This window comes from Carassius carassius, chromosome 47 (assembly GCF_963082965.1).
Source record: "Carassius carassius chromosome 47, fCarCar2.1, whole genome shotgun sequence".
In the NCBI taxonomy this organism is placed as follows: Eukaryota; Metazoa; Chordata; class Actinopteri; order Cypriniformes; family Cyprinidae; genus Carassius; species Carassius carassius.
In genome coordinates, this window is record NC_081801.1 from 13324825 (window position 1) to 13333531 (window position 8707).

Here is an 8707-nt window from a genome sequence, read left to right on the forward strand (position 1 = left end):
AAAGAATTTTACTGACCCCAGACTTTTGAACGGTGGTTCATATGTGTTTACTTTTCTTATTCAGCCAGTTGTTTTAAATAACATGGTGTACTTCCTCTTCCGTGGCATTACTTGATGAAGCCAACAGAATTCTGGACATGGGTTTCACTGACACACTCAACGCCATTGTTGAAATCCTTCCAAAAAAAGGGCACTTTGGGCACCAAAGGGCAAAGGGGCAGGTGCTCAAGCTTTAATGCTTTAATGGGCAAAAACGTTGTAACGTTGTAGGACTTCCCTGCAGTGAACTGGGTGCTGCAGTTTGACAGACATCCACAGAGTTGGCAGAACAGCCAGGTAACAGTGCTCAACTGTTGTATTCTGTATTCAGTAATGGTTAATTTTTTCAAAAAGCATTGTGAAAACCTTAACAGGAATTTGACATTTGCACAAGAATGTTTTATCTGTAACACTAGATGGCAGATTTGATCACTTCCATGTATTTAATACATATGGAAACAATATTTACATTGTATTTCATTGTTCCCTCTAAGCTGTGATGCCTCTTTTTTTCATATGATATTATATTTATTATGTTCTATAACTGTTCTGAGTGAGATTTTTTTTAAATCAAATTTCTTGGTATTGGCCTTATAAAAAAGGTAACCCAAAATGGACATAATTAAGTTACCCATTACAAAAATTAACCATGGTTTTATTGTAGTAAAAGTGTAGTAACCATGTTTTATTGGCATATTGATTACCATTTGAAGGATATACCATTTGACTATAGAAATCAAGTGGTTAGTTTTTGTAAGTGACACCAAGGGTCAAATCAAATATGAATAGCACATTAAAGTAAAAATGTACACATTTGTTGTCAGTGTGCTGCTGTACAGGTCTGGCATAAGAACGTTTTTGGCCAAAAGTTTGGATTAACATCAGCTATTGAGTTTTTCCATTTTTGGACTATGGTTTGACTTGTTACTGTCTCACCTTGAGGTCAAGTGTTAGGCACTGGATAGCTACAGAAACACGTCTAGTTTCTCAATACTTCGAGCAAGACAGCACACACCTGCCGTCCACCCAGCTGCCAGCTTCACTCTCTTTTCTTTGTGTTACTCTTGTCTTTTTGGTGTGAAATCGATATTCTCAGTGACTCCCCTTCGTAGATCACCACCCTCTGCAGAAAGCTCATGAGCTTTAACATGAACACTCATAGAGCTAAGCATTTAAAAAAAGAGAAACATTTGTGTGAGAGGCCTGTATTGCAGCAGACCACCTAGTGTGACCTTAAAGGAATAGTTCACCTAAAAATTTAAATTCTGACTTCATGCACTCACCATCATCTCATTCTAATCCTGACTAAGTGAAATATTCCTTGAACAGACACATTCTCTCTTTCTCTTTCTCTTTCTCTTCAGCTATAAGGAGGGAGGTGAAGCTCTTCTTGTCCTATTGCCCTTGGAGGAGAAGGGCATGATTGCACAGCTTCAAGAGAAAAAATTCCCATTAACCAAATCAAGTAAGTGCATCTCTCCTTTCCTGTGTGACTGCATACAGTCAGTTTTGCGGTGAAAATAAGATGAGCTTAGAAATAAAGTGTAGTTTCGTCAGTGCCTTAGTGTGTGACATGGCGTCTTTGAGTGCTTGCTCATCGGTGTTTAGCAGAGATTGTGTGTGGTCTTTGTGAATAATGAAGGAAGCCACATGCATGCTGAGAATGAAAGATGCATGTGATCATGTGAGATCATTATGATCAGCGATAGCTGCTATGAGAATGCAACTGCAGTCACAGTCTCCACCGGTCTGATTTTATGTTTGCTGTTAGTCAGTGTTATTGTATTCACAGAAATGTCCCTATTTAACTAGACTGCTCAGACAATTTAGTTGCATTTGTAGCTACATTTACAAATATCAATGCCACAGTCTTGTGGAACGCTTTCCCAGAAGAGTGGAAGCTGTTAAAGCTGCGAAGGGGGGCCCATTTTAATGTCTGTATAAATACCTGTTGGTGTACTGGTCAGGTGTGCCAATACTTTTATTCATGTAGTTAATGTTCCATAATAAGACACTTTTATTTGAAGCAAGTTATATATATTTACTTTATATTCTGCAACCTTTTTTTCAAAGCAGTATGTAATGATTTTAATTAAAATTTCTATTAAACATTTTACATTTTAAATCATATAAAATATAATAATATAAAATAATGCAAAATAAAATGTAAATAATATAAATAATTTTATAATTTTATAATTTATTAGTTTTAGAACTTTTGTAATATTTTTTGAATGTGTAAGTGTGCTTTATTTTAAAAATTTATTTTACAATTTTTTAAATAGTTAATCAACTTTATATTTTAATAAGCTCTTTTTTTTACCGTTTAACTTTTAGTGCTGTTAAATGGATTCATCGCGATTTAATCGAATCCAAAAAAGCTAATTTACATAATATATGTGTGTACTTTGTATATTTATATTTATTTCTGAATACACACACATACATTCTTAATTACGAAATATATATATATATATATATATATATATATATATATATATTGTACAGTAAATATATTTCCTACAGTAAATATATCAAAACTTAATTTTTTATGAGTAATATGCATTTCTAAGAATTCATTTGGACAAATTCAAAGGCGCTTTTCTCAGTATTTAGATTTTCTTGCACCCTCAGATTCCAAATTTTCAAATAGTTGTATCTTGGCCAAATATTGTCCTACTGTCCAAGCCTTACATCAATGGAAAACTTATTTATTTAGCTTTCAGATGATGTATAAATTACAACTTCCAAAAATTGACACTTAAGACGTAAGGTTTTGTGGTCCAGGGTTACATATACATATACATATACACAGTACACACATATATTATGTAAACACAAACTTTTATTTTGGATGTGATTAATCGATTTGACAGCACTATTAAGTTTTCACCCAATCACAATTACACTGGACCCTGTTTACACCAGCACTGACCACTTGACAGATGTTAATATTAGGTGTAAACAAGACCATTGCTTTAATCATTTGTATTCATTTGTTCTCAGGGTGAACCCAGAGAAGTTGGTGTGCATCCAGAAGAAGTTGGAGGCCTTCCTGACACAGGAGAAAGAGCAGAAGGAACGAGCACAGAGGGTGAGGCCAGAGGAGACCTGACTGCCTGTGCATACTGTCACACCTCGTCTCAAACACTAACGGCTGATCTTATATTGTAGAGCTGATCCATGCTTTTAGGATAATCTGATTGTCTGCCTCACGCTCAGGGCTGAGCTTTGCGAGTTTCATTATATAGAGAAGAACTGCATGAAATGTAATCGGGCAAATTGCTCCATGAAACGTCTGCTTGTGCACTCTCACTAATGTGTTTATCAGTTTTCAGATATTACCCATAATTACCCGTAATGCCTCTTCTCTTTTTTCCCCCTCCTCTCAACGGCAGTATTTTGTTTCCTAGCTCCGCTCAGTCTATCTGATGAAGAACAAAGACGTCTTTGATGCTTTCCAGCTCAAACTCCCAGAATATGCCATGTGAGTGGATGCTATGAAGTAATGCCCAGTACCAGCAGCCCTCTGTGGAAATGTGTTTGTGTGTGATATGTGAATCCACTTTGAACACGCTCATGAGGACTATATCTATATGTATCTGTATATTCAGCAAGTCATATTTAAGATCATATATGAACAGTTATCTTTTATTGAAAATTTGTGTTTATTAATATAAAAAAATAGTCAAATATTATATAAATGTTTTAGGTTTTATAAGCCTTAAAAAACAATCCTGTCTGCAAATGTATGTAAATAAAATGTAACTGTCACTATATATTCAGCAATTATATTTATCATCATATTTGAACAGTCACTTTCCTTTAAAACAGCATATACCTGTTAATTTAAAAATATTTTACGTTTTATAAATGTACATTTTATATATTATAGAATATATATTTTTTTATAAATCATTTTATTTTTAATAAACTTTTTGTTTGCAACTCTCTTTATAAATGTGGCAAAAATGGGTTATAAAAATGGGTTTTTAAAAATGCATTTGATCATTCAAGCTGTGTGATCTCATCACTGTCAGGTTACTGGGTTTGGCGATGGCGCTGCAGGTCCGTTTCTTCAACAAGGCCCAGCAACAGAAGAGTGGAGTGGCGCAGGATGACAGTGGTGCTGTGGGACACGTGTCTAAAGATGAGCTGAAGAGTTTTAAAGCCCAAGTCTCAGTCCTCACAGTCTGAGGAAGAGGATGAGGAGGAGTCATTAAAGCCGGCAGCTCTGCTTTGTGGCTTTAATGCGAAGATTGAAGACAGCCAGGAAGATCTGGACCTACTGACTGTCACGCATAAAGATGTGTTCAATATCAATGAAGAGAGCCAGGATGATGACAAGGTAAATAATGAAACACAGATCTGGTGTAATTACAGTTATTGCACATTTCTGATGGGCTGCGCTTTGTGAACACAGGAATTATTAGCAGACAAAGGGTCCCAATTCAATATAAATGGTTGCCTAAGGCAATTTCATGGCTGTATGTTTGATTTTATGCACCTGCTAGTAATAAGTGGGACTGAAATTGCCCACACTATTAATTAAAACAAAATGTCTGCATACTTTTGGCTGTATTACAGAATGATCCCATTGTCACATTTTGCCATGCAGAAAAAGGACATTCCTGAATGCATCATTTTCATCTATTTTAACATAACGCAGGACTTTAATTAAGAATACAGAATCACAAACAATGTATAAAAAGGTTTGAATACAAATTACAAACTTCAGTTTTATCCTCAACCTGAAACGTGGAAAATAATTAATGCAGCTTATCTTTGTAACTGTGGGAAAAATGTTTTTTTCACAACCATCTTCTTCTTAACATCTCGGCTGTTGTGACCCATTGCACTGTGATTTAGAAGGGCTTCTATTCGAGTTCTTTGCACTTTGCATTTAAAGCGCATTATTTTAATTGGCCTGCAGATATGAAGACATGCTAAATTATGTAACACTTCTTTTAATATGCCTTTGAGACACATGACTCCTGTGCAAGCCTGGCAAGTTTATGAAAGACTGATGTCAAAATTGCCTGATGTGTCTTGAGGCTCTACAATCAAGAACTGCAGTACAGTCAGATATATCATTTTAAAATAATATTAAAACAATTTCAAAACTTTCCATACAGCTACTTTGTCAAAAAAAGGGCTGTCATTTGTGTTAATACAATGATATATTTGAATGTTATTATTAAAATTGATTAATAAAAAAATTACTATAAGTATACTGTAGTATTTTAAGGAATAATGCATCTTTAAATTGACCAAACAATACAGTAAAGACATTAAAAAGAAAATGCAGCTTTTATAGTTATAGTTTCCTCTTTTTTTTAGGGCACAGATGCTAAGGCCAAGAATAAGAAACACAAGGAATCCAAATTCACAGATGCAAAGAAAATGCACATTACTGAGATTCATTCGACAAGTTCGACAATATTGAGTACTGTCATAAAATCAAGGAGAAACATTGGGTGAGATTGATTGTACAATCATATTTTCCATCCTCCTGGTTCATGCAAAGTCCATATAGCTCCTCCTTGAATCTGAAGGCTTCTTTGAATCCCTTAATTTATTGTGCTCACCTCCAGGTGTTCATATTAAAGTAATATTGAAGAAGCTGAAGGCAGTGGGCAATCGAAAAGACACTCTGGCCCTGTGGCTGGTGCTCCTGCAGGTCTGGGCAAATCGAAATATCTGAGATGCCTGTGCAGGCAGCGTGGCTTGAAGCTCCAGGCATGAGTGCTGAGATTGGGCCTCTGACTTATTTCTGTAGTTTTGTGTATTGAACAAGCTTTTTCAAAGGATTGCTTTCCAGCAAAATCACACTATTTGCATCATTCCAGCACAGAGTTTTTTCTTGTTAAGAGTCAAGTTTGGCGAAGTGCATCCCTAGTTTTGTGTCTGATGCTGTTTTCAGCTTATTTATTTATTTATTTTGAAATCGATCCCTGGGAGTGTGTAGCTCAGTGAGAAGGCACAGAAGTAATGGGATCTATTTCTATAACTGGACACAGAGCAGATGAGCACCATGTTATTTATGTCCTGTTTTGGTGACCTCCAGTTAAACCTAAAGTTAGTTTTTAGTAGATTTTTGCTGTTTTCCACTTTTTTTTATATAATGATAGTGTACCGGAATGGCAGGAGCTGAACTCTTTAATGTTTAAATATGTCTGCTAACCATTAGAACAGGTTTTTCTAAACTGTAATTAAATCATAAAGATGTTAAGCTAACAAAAAAAAATCTAAATAAAATGCTAACTCAAAAAAGATTCAGTGTTTTACAAAAAATTATTTTATCATGTAAAATGAAAGTAAATAAGTTTTCAAATCAAAACACTAAAAATATAACACTTGCTAAAAATAAAAAAATAAATATTCGAATTGTTTTCCTGCATGTCATGTGACTATTAACCTACATCAGAGAATGGTGAACATGCAGATGTGTCATGGCTGGGTTTTTACCAAGCATTTAAGCAGATGAGTTGTCCATTGAAAAGCAAACATTAAAGTCAATGTAAAATCAGATGTATCATCTTTTTTTTTTGCATGGTATTTTATTCATCAAATTTTTTTACATAATCTCTGAAACAATGTTCCTGTTCTTCTGTGAATCACTTACACTTTGCATGTTATATGATAATGTTCTCCAATAGCCAACAGCTATTCAGCCCACTCTCATTCAGGTCAGCTCTATTCTAGTATGTAACAGCCATTTTTTATCTAATCGAATAATCTATATTGCTCAGAAATACATCAAGTTGTTGAAATTAATTGTTTTACAAACTTAATTCTTGTTGATTTAATGAGCTATCAGTTTGAATATTTGGCCCTAGTTTTAACTTTTTTTGTAAACATAGTGTTCGTTGTCCATGTTAACCCAGGAAGGTAGATTTTATATATTTCACTTCTCACCCAAGCTAAAACTATAATAAAAACATGCTGGTGACAGTCTCTCCTGCCTCTGTTGTCAAGTGCTGACATGCAGAAAGGCATACAGTAAAAACTCTTTTTTCCCCTTTTTTCTCTGAAAAGCACAATGCAGAAAAAAATTGCCTTGTGTCTGTGAACGTTCCTGTGAAAAGCCTAACCATCCTAATCTATTTTGATTTTGTATTTTGTGCTGTCAGAGACTTTGAGAGGCAGCTACCCAGTAATCCATCAGATACATGCACATGCTCATTAATCAGACAAACTAGGCTTGCTGGTGCCTTTGTGCTTCATATTCTCTCATAGAGTCTTTATTACTCCAGCAGAACAGCATTTGTAGTTGAACCCTGAGAGTTACAGAGACTAACATAATGCAAAAGAGTTTTTCTGTTTCTTTAAAACCGATGGGTTTTGCTGCATATGTGATTCGTGCCAAGTCAGAAACTCTGTGTGATCAAGAAGTGTCAGTAAACTTTAACTTTAAAAGTACGCTTAGACCTTAGACCTCATAAGCCATTAATATCAAACCTCTGCCTTTTATTATTATTATTTTTTTAATAAGTAGGTAGTTTCATACAGTACCACGGTGTTCTTGCGGATCTGTGGGAGGATAATAACCTATTTATAGAGTTGTTTAGATAGAAGAGTGTTTCTGGATTTTTCAGATATGCTCTGGTCAGGATCACACTTAAACGTTATTAATTATAGCTTTTTAATTTATTAAAGAATTGAAAGAACTATTATAATTAACTAAAACTAAAAGCAAAAAAGAAAAAGAGATGTCACTTGGAACTAAAATAACACCGGAAGAAACACTGGAAATGTTTATAAATAAATGATCACTTTTGCATTTTATAAGAGCAACCAGGAACAGCCATGGCAAGCATTGTAATATCTGCTCAAACCCATGGTGAAGTTATTTGAAATGAAGTGTTTTGATAAAAGAGTTCTCCATCTTAAAAAAATCTTTAATGGAAATATTTAATGGCAAACCACCACTGTCAATGACTTTGATTTTGTGGCACTGATATTTGTTCAATGGTGTATCCAAGTGAAGCCATGGATACGTTTCCACATTTAGCGTCGTTTGACATTTAGAGTAATGAAAAGCCAATGAAATGCACTTGACATTGGTTTTATTACACTCTCAGCGCTCTGATTTCCGTACAACCCTCAACCTCTAAATATTCCCTGTCTCCCAAACATCTGTGAGTCACTAGTAATATGTATAGTTGTGTCTGGCAGTCCAGTCGCCCTTCATTTTGGAAAGTGACACAAGATAAACATCAAGCCCTATTCATTCTCTCTCCAAAAGAAATGCAGAGCACTGAAGTTAAATTGTGCTTTCTTTTCCCTGAGTCTGTGTAATCATTTCCACCCCTGGCTGTTTGACATGTTAATGAGACTGTGCCATGACCAAATCTGAGTGCCTGAGCACCTATTTATTAAGTTGTTTCTGTTTCTCTTTAGTTTTCAAAGGGAGAAAAGACTGAAGGAGAAAGCAGCTCGAAGGGAAGTGAACAAACAGCATAAAGAGGTACGTCAACCTTAGCTCAAAATCATCTTGAAAGCTCTAACACGCTGGATGTTAATGATGAGAGCCAGTTATGCTTGTGAATCAAAGCAAATTTGAGGATTTGAAAGAACCATAAAATGGTTTGTGGTTTGAAATGAGGAATTCCTGTCATAAGAAGTCAGAGGGTGAGATGCCCCTCAGTCTCTGGCCTTTCGCTCC